This window comes from Triticum urartu, chromosome 3, assembly GCF_003073215.2.
Source record: "Triticum urartu cultivar G1812 chromosome 3, Tu2.1, whole genome shotgun sequence".
Lineage (NCBI taxonomy): Eukaryota > Viridiplantae > Streptophyta > Magnoliopsida > Poales > Poaceae > Triticum > Triticum urartu.
Genome location: NC_053024.1, coordinates 82802253 through 82814105, shown reverse-complemented (window position 1 = coordinate 82814105; position 11853 = coordinate 82802253).

Sequence of the window (11853 nt, the reverse complement as noted above, 5' to 3'; positions counted from 1 at the left end):
CCCGTGCCGTTCTCTCCGACACATGGCCGGCTCGGGAGGTCCTCCGACCCTTCTTCCCCCCTGCCGTATTGTCCGCAGATCCGACCTGCCGCAGCCAACATCCCGGTGACCCTCCGGTATAAGTTCTTCGAAAGCGGCCTTGCTCTACTGCCCCAGCTCCCCACGTGTCTGCATGTGCATCTTTTTCTACTCCCATCAGCTCTTCCAAAGCCACCTAAATTTTTAGTATTATTAGAGGTAAAGCTACTTCATGCATTCAAATCTAGGGCTTTGTTCAAAAAACGAAGAAAGGGGGGAAAGTTGTAGCATGAATCTAGGACTTGATTCAAAGAGGAAATAATATGGTGAAAGTAGTAGAGACCGGATACCCAACCGGTCTCTTGGTTGAAAAGGGAAATAATGGGAAAATGCAGCACAAACTGGATAAGGAACAGATCTATTATTGGTTCAAAAAAGGATAGAAAGTGGCGGCTGGTGGACAAGTCAACAGAGTATGTCCAGGATTAGATTTGCTGCCATCACATAGTAAAAGGTCTCCAGGATTAGATTTGCTGCCCTCACATAGTAAAAGGTCTCAGGATTAGATTTGCTGCCCTCACATAGTAAAAGGTCTCCAGGATTAGATTTGCTGCCCTCACATAGTAAAAGGTCTCCAGGATTAGATTTGCTGCCCCCACATAGTACAATGGCACTCCTGCTGTTTTCCCCAGTATGATAAGTAAGTTGCTCCTTTACGCTGCTGAGTGTCCTGGTGTCCCCACGGTCCCATGCCCTTAAACCATCTCTTTAGCTGATGCTGATTTACTGTGTCTGGTAAACAAGCAATGCCACCATTAAAGTAATCCCATATTTGAGGAATCTCATTGTTGATCGTAATGCTTCTGGTAACATGAAGCATCGCTAATGTTTTAAAATTTCTATTGTCCTTGCGTGATTGCCATGAGCATAATTAAGATTTTTCTTTTCATTTTGTATATGTTTCGTATATTCTTATTGACCAGCAACTGTTTACTTTCTATCTTTTTGTGCAGATAGGGATATCCATTTCACCTTGTTGCTATTGTGACCTTTTGGTGAACTGCAGAAAACACTTTTTTTGGAATGAGTGTCTTATGCAGTTCAACTAAAATGTCACGTGGGCAACATCTCTCAATTTTGGTGGAACTGCACAAAATGGTGATTGGAGTTTCCAAAATCTCCATCAAGTTCTGCTGGTAATCTCGTGCAACATTTTATTAGCCTTTGCAAGATGGAGCCGTCACTGTCACCACAATGGCACTTTATTTTAGTGGAACTGCACAAAAGGATAAGAAAATTATAGTTGCACCTTACATGAGCCGGACATCCAACCTTAATGTTCCTCAATTTTAGTGCAACTACTAAAGAAGAACCTGCCAGCTCACAAGAGCAAGTACTTCTTGCTAGCTGATTGATGCAATCTTTGCTTCATTTCAGTGAACTGCAGAAAAAGGCACATGAATTGAATCATGGAACTCTAGGCAGACCTCATCCAAGTAGAGCTGGAGGTTGAGTTCAAGGAGGCTGCTATTAAAGCGAAATCATGCTCTCTTGTCTCCTTGTTTGTGTTGTGCAATCAGGAATACTCAACTACAGATGTTGTGACGGTCAAGAGCATTCGCCAAGTTCTTCGATTGTATGACATGGCTAGCCAAGATGGATTTAATCCCGATATTCACTTTATCAAAAGTCTCTAATGGGTTGGTTCTGAATCTTGCAAGCCGGGAATCAGTGAGATGTGTAGGCATCTTTGTTGTACTTATTATTTGGATCTTATTTGTTAGTTCTGAATCTTGCAAGCTGGGAATCAATGAGATGTGTAGGCATCTTTGTTGTACTTATTATTTGGATCTTATTTGTTGGTTCTGAATCTTGCAAGTTGTGAAACACGGCATGATGATGCAGAGGACAACAACCATAACAAACAGTTCAAACTCGGTAGTATTATCTTTTGTGAAAGTGCGACAAATGTGATGATCGTGTGCGTCCTGAGAATAATAATTCTAATTCATGTGCATGTTGATCCTGTGGCACTGATAGAACGAGCGAATGCATTGCTTGTTTTAAGTACAAATTTCTATTAAAGCTAATTAAATCTAAGTAAAGTGACCACTAACTCCTGTTATTATAGTACCAATAAAGACCCGCTCGTGAACCGACGTGTGGCCGAGGGTGCATCTTCTGCCGGGCATGCAGTGGACGAGGGAGGGGTAGTAACTGTTGTCGCCTGTACACACTCAGCTTACTGTTGAATCCAGTTCGCCAAGAGCTGAAAAATGAACTGCTGTCGCCGCCTACACACTCATTCACTCGAAGAGACTCCAATGGCGATCCGAGGGGTGAGCCTGCTGGATATGGACTTCAGCAAGGAGTTCCCCTTTGAGTTCGCCGTTCAGTCCTATGGCTGCACCAAGTTGAATGTGAGGTACACCAACGATACGGACTCGGTGAAGCTCTGCCTCGCCTCGGTCCAATGGCTGCACCATGTTCTGGAGCATTCGCCCGTTTCATCGGCAGCACCGACTGCACCTTCGCTACGATGGAGAGAAGGAAGAACACGACGATTCGGCCATCTGGTGCAACAAGCATGTCGACATCCAAAAGCAATACAAGATCATCAGCAACAGGCAGGAGAAGGACTCCGTGGTTGACCTCGCTGAGAACATCATCGACCCCTGATACGCCAACATGAAAGAAGACGACCTGAACACGTGGGAGGTACCTCTGAATCTAGCCTACATAACCTACGCGGCCAAGGGCACATAGGCATGCTACGACATGTACATGCAGATCTTGGACATGAGGGCGTGTCTACTTCCCGTAACCGACGAGTACACGGACAGCCACAGTGTCATGATCAAGCATGCCAGGAAGGTCTATATGTTGTACTTTATCTGTTTATAAGCACCTTTATCATGTGAGTGTTTCATGCATTAGCCTATTTGTCGTAATTAATTATCTGTTTTGTCCGAAATATTTCTTTTAAGAACCCATTAACCTGATTGCTTTTTTAGTGGCAATTTGCTTATGTATGTAAACTAGTTCACTTCTCCGTAAAAAAAAAACTAGTTCACTCGGCTGCCATGCTTTGAATCTCCTTCCTCCCAACATATTCCCTCCTCAGGTGGACCCAGCAGGTCTCTGAATTTTCTCCCACTTTCTTTTTCGATGTAAACTGAGTTTTCTCCCAGTACTTTCTCCTAGAACCAACTCAACTGTCCCACGTCTAGCCTAAAAAATAATAATACCCCATGTACTATTAACTCATCAAATTAAAATGATATTTTATTTCGTAAGTTGAAAGTTCTTACAAAATAATAATAATAATTGTTTATATATAACTTGGCAAGTTAACTCCTAGTGATTGCGTACATAAGCTTGCAAAGATTTTACTGACGTGCAATCATGTGTTTATGTTTTTATAACATTTCTCCGTCTAGCCCAACATGATATTTTCACCCAGCCCAGCAAGTCCGCGGTTTTCGAGAAAAATGCAAATGGGATTTAAATGGGCTGCATAGATGCTACATCATTGTTTCACCCAGCCCACCAAATGGACTAAAAAACAAATGGACTGACATCTAGGTCCACGGCCACAACCCAGTTTTTTTGTGATTTGCCAAGTAAGTCGCTTTGTCAGGCCTGTTGGGCTGCAAATCTTTCAAGACAAGGAGAGCTTTCATTCGGCTGGCCGAGAAAATGGCCCATCAGTAAGGAGAAATGGGCTGTACATTTTTCAAACACATCAAATTGGCAATTAGTTTCAAATATCTTTTTTTCATTTCGAGATTTTAAATTACATTAATTTTTATGCATGGAGAATTTGTTGGATTTTATATTGATATACATTTATTTTTAAAATCAGTTTGAATGTGAGTCGAAATTTCGGGATTAAAAACAGTTCGGACCGCACCGAAATATGCAAAATTTCGTATAATTTTTTAACCGTGGACACAATATGGGATGTAATGCTAACAAAAAAGAATATGGGCTCCAAAAAAACCTTAAGAATTAGCAAATGGGATTTATGCTGTTTTCCACAGATTTGAGGCTTTCCTAAAAAAAGGTTGACGCACAAGCAGTGACTGTTGGATGGCCATCCAATGGCCGTCGTGCTTCTTCAATCTCTGGTCTTCCTGCTCCAATCGCTCAAACAGGCGTCGGCGGGACTGCCTGCTCCCTCCTCCCCGCGGCCGGCTCTGCTGCAGTGCAGGCCTCACCGCCCCACCATACTCCCATCGCTGGCCTAGCCATCCCTCTACTCACCCACACCTGCTGTTATTCTCCGGCGACGGCATATGAACCAGTAAACCCTCGTACAGTCATACTCCCCTCCGCGTGGGAAACAACTACCGAGTCTTCCCTGCCTCCATATCGTTCCCTTCCTAGGCCTCGCCGTCGTCCACCTCCCTGGTGCTCTCGGCGCGGCCTGGTCAATGTGGTCAACGATCGACATGCATCTGAAGTGGACTTTACGTGGAGAGGCCGACAGCCGGGTCCACGGCCGCACGCAAGGAAATGCCTCCTTATTACACGCAAAATAATGATTCCTCCACCTGACATCAGGGACCCACCGAAAGGGCCTCTGTATTTCACAAAAAAAATGTTACCGCTGCTGATAGCTTGGACCCACCAGCTATATCTTCGCACGCTAGTCGTGCCTCGTGCTCCTGCCTCCCGTGGCCGGCTGCGATGCGGCGGAGGCCTCACCGCCCCCTACTACTCCCACCGCTGGCCAGGCCATCCCTCTACTCACCCACACCCCCTGTTATTCTGTGGCCACGGTAGCCTCACACCACAGCGAACTAGTGAACCCTCGTACTCCTCTACGCGTGGGCATCCACTGCCGCGTCTTCCCTGGCTCCGCGCCATCCCCTTCCTAGGCCTCGCCGTCGTCCAGCGCCCTGGTGCTCTCGGCGCGGCATGGTCAACGTGGTCAAGGAACGGCTTCCATCGGACGTGGACTATACGTGGAGAGGCTGACAGCTGGGTCCATGGCCGCAGCAAGGAAGTGCCTCCTTATTACGTGCAAAATAATTATTCCTCCACCTGACAGCGGGACCCACCGGAGGGGCCACCGTATTTCGCGAAAAAAAATGTTTCCCCCTGACTGCTGGGACCCACCAGCTACATCTTCGCACGCAAGGAAGTGCGTCCGGGTAAAAAAACGATTCGCCCCCTGACTGCTGGGACCCACCAGCTACATCTTCGCAGGCGAGGAAGTGTCTGACAGTCGGGACCCACCTGGTCGAAGCGTATGTAGCGTTGTCATTCTGGTCGCGAACATGTACGTACATACTGGTCGATGTAGAGGCACGCACGTGTCGTAGTAGAGGCGCGCATGTGTCATAGTAGAGGCACACATAGAATTTACACGTACGTACAGCGTCCAGGGTGCAAGAAAGAAAATACGGCCATGTATGTGTACATACGGGCAGGGTCTCGAACGCCTACTCGCGCATACGTACGGCCAGGGCTTGTGTACATGGCTGGGTCGGAACGGAGAAACAGCGTCCTCGTCGTGTTCATGGGGAGGCAACGGAATGCGTCGTGTTCATGGGGAGGCAACGAAATGCGTCATGTTCATCGGGAGGGCTTGGACGGAATAGGCGATGGAAACGAGGCATGGCGTACCGCAGAACAGAGGAAACGGCCTTGTGTTCGACCGGCCACGTCCGAAACGGGATCATGTTCATCGGGAGGGGTCTGGCGTACCGCAAAACAGAGGAAACAGACCTCCTATAGTCGAAATAGGGGTCCTGTTGATCGGGAGGGGTGTGGCGTACCGCAAAACGGACGAAACGGACTTGTGTTGGAGCGCTACGGTCGAAACAGGGGTCCTCTTCATCGGGAGGGGTGTGGCGTACCGCAAAACGGGACTCCACGGGATACTGTTCATCTCCACCATCGACCCCCTCCAGCCTCCACGAACTACTGTTCATCCACCGTCGACCTCCTCCAGCCTCCACCTGTGAATGTTCATCCACGGGCTCCTGTTCATCCAGCCTCCACCGTGCGCTACTCCACCGCCTACTGTTCAACCAGCCCTCTCCATGGGCTCCTGTTCAACCACCCCTCCACGGGCTACTGTTCATCCTGCCCTCCACCGTATACTATTGATCCTGACCTCCATGGGGTGGTCCTGTTCATCCAGCCCTCCACGGGGTCCTGTTCATCCAGCCCTCCACGGTGTCCTGTTCATCCAGCCCCAACCGGCTCGATCGATCGGGGTCCTGTTCATCCAGAGGCAACACTACGGGGTCCTGTTCATCCACCCCCACCGGGAACTGTTCATCCAACCCCCCCCCCCCCCGCAACGCTCACTGTTCATCCAGGGGCAGCATCGATCGGCTTCAGTTAGCAGTAGTAGCGAAGGAATCGCTCGATCGGGTTCAGTTAACAACCATCGATCGATCGCTCGGGTTCAGTAACGCGTAGCCTGCAGTGCAATCACTCGGGTTCAGTTAGAGCCCAACGCCTCACTCGGGTTCAGTTAGAGCCAATGCCTCACACACACGTGCGTACGTGTACGAGAGAAACGCGCATCGCTCGGCCCCCGACCTCCCACTGTAACCGGGAACTCCCTGAAATTTTCCTCCCCCTCGCTTCTACCATGGTTTTTCTATCATGGACGGCCCAAAGAATTTCATGCAGCTACGTCTCCGGCCTGCCCAGGACGAAAAGCCCATTTTCTTTCATGATTTTTTGTCATAGAAGTAGGAGCCCACCACATCTATGATGATACCGGGTTTTGTCACAATTATCGTCATAGAAGTGTCATATGTATGACAGAAAAAAAATTCGTTCGGCCCAAAATGCGGCGACGGCGGCACGGCGCGGCAGCGGCAGGCGGCGGCGGCGCGGCGGCTTGGGCTGCGGGGCAAGGCGAGGCTGCTGTGGTGGGTGGCGGTGGCGTTGGGGGAGTATTTAAGGAGGGGGTGTGTGTCTTGGGGAGGGGGCAAGGGCGACGGGGGAGTCCGAGCCGGACTCCTCACGTCGGGCGGCGGCAGCACGGCCGGTCTCCTTGTTGGAGATGGCGCGCGGGAGGAGACGGGCCAGCGGCTGGGCTTCGGCCCAGTTGGCCTATGCACTTTTTTTAAATAATTCTGCCGAAACTAAAAAAATCCTAGAAAATAAAATAAAAACCTAAAAATGCCAAAACAAATTTTCACCGTCTAAATGAAATAGTTAGAACGAGATGAACATTTTCTTAGCCCTAAAATGCAATTTTGAAAACGTGCAATTTTTCTAATGCAAACAAAATTGCAAATAAAAACCAAATAAAAATATTGATTTTAATATTTTTCCTCCAATATTTCATTTATTTTGGAGAAGTCATATTATCTCCTCTCATATATTTTAATATGAAATATTTTCGGAGAGAAAAATAATTAAAACCAAAATCCTCGTTTCAAAATTTGACAAAATCAAATTTGAAAACCGGGGTAATCCCCAACTCTCTCGGAGGGTCCTTGAGTTGCTTAGGATTTCGAGGATCGCGAGATGAAAAGCAATAAAATATGATATGCAAGAATGATCTATGTATAACATTCCAAATTGGAAATTTGGGATGCTACAAACCTACCCCCCTTAAGATGAATCTCACCCTCGAGATTCGGGTTGGCTAGAGAATAGGTGTGGGTGGTCTTTGCGAAGATCATCCTCTCGTTCCCATGTGGCTTCGTCCTCGGTATGATGGCTCCACTGAACTTTGAAAAACTTAATAACCTTGCTGCGGGTGACTCGGCTGGAAAACTCCAAAATCTTGACTGGCTTCTCCTCATAAGTCAAGTCATTGTCCAACTGAATCGCCTCCAAGGGTACGGTATCTCTTAGCGGTATGCCGGCCATCTCAGCATGGCACTGCTTCAATTGGGAAACGTGAAACACATCATGAACTCCTGACAGTCCTTCAGGTAACTCCAACTTGTAGGCAACTTCTCCCATCCGTTCCAAAACACGATACGGTCCTACAAATCTCGGGGCTAACTTTCCCTTAACTCCAAAACATTTCACTCCTCGCAAAGGTGATACTCGCAGATATGCTCTATCTCCAATTTCATAGGTTACCTCCTTGTGTTTCGAACCCGCATAACTCTTCTGTCTGGACTGAGCTATCTTCAGTCTATCTCGAATCAGTTTAACCTTCTCCTCGGACTCTTTGATCAAGTCTGGTCCAAACAACTGTCGGACTCCAACTTCATCCCACATCAATGGTGTTCTGCACCTTCGTCCGTACAGGGCTTCAAACGGTGCCATCTTCAAACTGGCTTTGTAACTATTGTTGTATGAGAACTCTGCGTAAGGCAGATTATCATCCCAACTAGATACATAATCTAGCGCACAGGCTCTCAACATGTCCTCCAGAATCTGGTTGACTCTCTCGGTCTGTCCATCCGTCTGCGGGTGAAATGTTGTACTGAACTCCAATCTCGTTCCCAAAGTCTGGTGCAGCTGATGCCAAAACTTTAAAGTAAATTGTGTTCCTCTATCCGATACGATGGTCCTCAGAACTCCATGCAGACATAGGATCCTGGTCATATATATCTTGGCCAACTTGGCACTGGTATAAGTTGTTTTCACTAGGATAAAGTGTGCCACTTTGGTCAAACGGTCAACTACTACCCATATAGAATCATATCCTGATTTGGTCCTGGGCAATCCGGTGATAAAATCCATGCCAAGTTTATCCCACTTCCATTCGGGTATCGGCATAGGCTGTAACAATCCTGCTGGCTTTCGATGCTCTGCCTTCTCTCTGACATACATCACATACAGCCACATACTCGGCTATATCCTTCTTCATCCATGTCCACCAGAAACGTTCTTTCAAATCCAAATACATCTTGGTGTTTCCGGGGTGTATCGAGTATGGTGAGTCATGAGCCTCCTGAAGTATTAACTTCCCGATCTCTGTGTTATTGGGCACGTAAACACGGTCCTCTAACCATAAGGTGTCATGTTCATCCTCACGAAAACCTTTGGCCTTTCCTTCGCTCATTTTCTCCTTTATCTCGGCAATCTCTTTGTCATCCTTCTGAGCTTCTCAAATTTTTCCCAACAATGTAGACTGCACCTCCATTGTTGCAACAAAACCTCTAGGAACAATCTCCAATCGAAGTTCCCGGAGATCCTCTACTAACTCCTTCGACAATCCCTAGCTTGCTAGGGTATTAGCATAACTCTTCCGGCTCAAAGCATCCGCTACGACGTTGGCCTTTCCTGGATTATAGTGAAGCTTTCATGTCATAATCCTTTATAAGCTCCAACCATCTTCTCTGCCTAAGGTTCAGTTCCTTCTGGGTGAAAATGTACTTCAAACTCTTATGATCCGTGTACACATCACAATGGTTTCCAATAAGGTAATGTCTCCAAGTCTTCAACGCATGCACTACGGCTGCTAGCTCCAAATCATGCGTGGCATAATTTAACTCGTGCGGTTTTAGTTGTCGTGAGGCATACGAAACAACTCTTCCGTCCTGCATAAGCACACTTCCAAGTCCTAAGCGAGAGGCGTCGCAATACACTTGGAAATCCTTACGTATATCTGGCAGTGTCAGCACTGGGGCTGTAGTCAAACGTTTCTTCAACTCCTGGAAACTTGCCTCGCAATCTTCCGTCCATTTAAACTTGGTATCCTTCTTCAATAATTCCTGTCATTGGCTTTGATCTTGGAAAAATTCTCAATGAATCTCCGGTAGTATCCTGCGAGTCCAAGAAAACTGCGGATCTCGCTAACTGAAGTGGGTGCCAACCATTCAGTGACTGACTGAACCTTGGTGGGATCTACTGCTATACCTTCTCCTGATATAACATGTCCAAGGAATCCGACTTCCTTCAACCAAAACTCGCATTTGCTGAACTTGGCATACAACTGATGTTCCCTGAGTTTCTCGAGAACTAAACGCAAATGCTCCTTGTGTTCCTCTTCATTCTTCGAATATACCATTATATCATCAATGAACACCACAACAAACTTATCCAAATATTCCATGAATACTTTGTTCATCATGCTCATGAAATAGGCAGGGGCGTTAGTCAGTCCAAATGACATGACCGTATATTCGTATAGCCCGTACCGTGTGGTGAAGGCTGTCTTTGGTATATCCTTCTCTCGTATCTTCAACTGATGATATCCTGATCGCAGATCGATCTTCGAAAACACCTTAGCTCCTTGCAGCTGGTCAAACAGATCATTGATCATCGGCAATGGGTACTTGTTCTTAATCGTCACTTCATTCAAGGCTCGATAATCAACAACCATTCTTAGGGATTTATCCTTCTTCTCAACCAAAAGCACTGGGGCTCCCCATGGTGATGAACTCCGTCGAATGTAACCTTTCTCCAATAACTCCTTGATCTATTTCTTAATCTCCTCCAGATCATTCGCGGGCATCCTATAGGGTCTCTTGGATATTGGCCCTGTGCCTGGCAATAGCTCTATCAAAAAATCAATATCTCAGTCCGGTGGCATGCCTGGTAACTCCTCTAGGAAAACATCCGGGTAATCCTTTACTACAGGCACTTCTTCCTGAACAACTCCCGTGAGGGTATTTACTTGGCTACTTCTTGGCGCATGCCTGGATACATACTTGATCCTTTTTCCCTCAGGGGTGGTGAGACAAATTGACTTACTAACAGAGTCAATGTTTCCTCTGTACTTTGTCATCCAGTCCATTCCTAATATCACATCCAATCCTTGTGACTCCAAGATAATTAGGTCGGACGGAAAAACATGGTTGCCAATGGTTAAGGGTATCTGGTCGCACCATCGACTAGCCATATACTCTGCTCCAGGTGAGCTTACTAATAGAGGGGTCCTAAGGGTTTGGGTCGGTAGTTTAGACTTATCCACAAATTACCTTGATATGTATGAATGCGATGCACCAGTATCAAAAAGAACAATAGCGGTAAATGACTTAACCAAAAACTTACCTATAACCACGTCTGGCTGCTCTTCAACCTCCTCCACGTTAACGTGGTTCACTTGTCCTTTGTTGAATGGATTGGGCTTCTTCCCAGCGCTCCCATTTCTGTTTCCATTCTTCCCTTCAGGGCACTCCGTGGCATAGTGTCCAGTCTTCCCGCACTTGAAACAAGTAACGTGGCTTAGGTCTCTCTTGGTGGGTGTGGCTGGATTTGGGCGGTTCTGATTGTTGCTTGCTCCATTCCCATTCCCATTCCCAGGGCCAGTATGATTATGATTACTTCCTCCATTATGGGTGTGGCCTCCATGGTTATGAACAAGTCCTCCCGAGTTCGGGGTTAGGCGAGGCTTCTGCTGAGCTCCTGAGTTATACCTCCCTTGTCCATACTTCCTCTTACGGCTCTTAATCTGCTGCTGCTTCCCTTCAATCATAAGAGCCTTATCTACCAACTCCTGGTAGTTGGTGAATGCTGCCACCATCAACTGCATACTCATCTCATCATTCAGCCCTTCCATAAACTTCTCCTGCTTTGTGGCATCTGTGGCCACATCATCAGGGGCATAGCGAGATAACTTGCTAAACTCATCCGCGTATTGAGCCACAGTGCGGTTCCCCTAGCGTAGGTTGCGGAACTCACGCTTCTTCATACTCATTGCTCCAGTTGAGACATGAGCTGTACGGAAGGCTTGCTGAAAATGGTCCCATGTCACCGTGGCTATAGGGTAGGTGACAGTGTAATTCTCCCACCATGATGCTGCTGATCCATCCAACTATTATGCGGCAAAACGCACCTTCTCATCATCAGTACATCCTGCAGTGGTTAACTCCCTTCCAATCCTGCGGAGCCAATCATCTGCTACTATAGGCTCGGTGCTACTGGAAAACACCGGCGACTGTAACCTCAGAA